The sequence below is a fragment of the Schistocerca cancellata genome, chromosome 1, assembly GCF_023864275.1.
Source record: "Schistocerca cancellata isolate TAMUIC-IGC-003103 chromosome 1, iqSchCanc2.1, whole genome shotgun sequence".
NCBI lineage: Eukaryota > Metazoa > Arthropoda > Insecta > Orthoptera > Acrididae > Schistocerca > Schistocerca cancellata.
The window spans coordinates 97,719,776-97,720,759 of record NC_064626.1 but is presented as its reverse complement, the minus strand read 5'-3'; the positions used below and the strand labels follow the sequence as shown (position 1 = coordinate 97,720,759).

Below are 984 nucleotides of genomic sequence, written 5' to 3'. Positions count from 1 at the left end.
TATAGTTACTCGATGGGAAGGCAGGTAGATGCATTTTCTCTCCATTCTTATACAAGCTATTCGAGATCACATTTTCCACAGCTCGTGTGTCCAGAGCAACCGCAGTTAGGATATTGCTTAGATATGCCTTGAATATTGCCTGTGACACCGCCACACATCGACAGAACGACATCATAACGCAACTCACTCTTAATGCCATTACCATAATCATATTGGATCAGTTGGACACTAAAAAAAAAAGTAAACTCCTCCAGAGAAAGCCATGAAGACCCAACGGTACCGACCGACCGCCGTGTCATCCTCACCCACAGGCGCACCTGGATGCGGATATGGAGGGGCATGTGGTCAGCACACCGCTATCCCGGCCGTCTGTCAGTTTCCGAGACCGGAGCCGCTACTTCTCAATCAAGCAGCTCCTCAGTTTGCCTCACAAGGGCTGAGTGCACCCCGCTTGCCAACAGCGCTCGGCAGACCGGATGGTCACCCATCCAAGTGCTAGCCCAGCCCGACAGCGCTTGACTTCGGTGATCTGACGGGAACTGGTGTTACCACGGCGGCAAGGCCGTTGGCATCAGCTGGATACTGATCACTCCCTATTCCACCACACCATTGCCAAATAAGGACTTTTTGTGGTTGTTGGTCGTTTTCCTGGTTCGACGTAGACGGGCGGCTAACAGCATCTGTCACAACGTTGATCTGAATTGTGTTACACCAAATGTGATTGACAGGATTATTTTGCAGTTCTAACTGTCGCTAATTATTACCATTGACATTATCGCATCAAAAATTAATTTTGTCGTCATGACGCCTTTGTTTGTTTCTGTTCATGTTGTAATTATTATGGTTACTACTATGGCAGCATTCTGTCAGTCTTCTGACCCACTTTGTGACGTATATGACGCATTTGTTCCGAATTCGGATTGTGTCCCTTTATTTCTCATATGTTCAGGTGTATCTTGGCGTTTAAAATCCGTAACACATCCA

The 984-nt window shown here is 47.3% G+C and overlaps 1 pseudogene; it reads right to left on the bottom strand.

The window, feature by feature from the left end:
• Nucleotides 1–452: 452 nt before the first annotated feature.
• On the bottom strand, nucleotides 453–570 carry LOC126095469 (5S ribosomal RNA; annotated as a pseudogene).
• Between the last annotated feature and the right edge of the window lie 414 nt (nucleotides 571–984).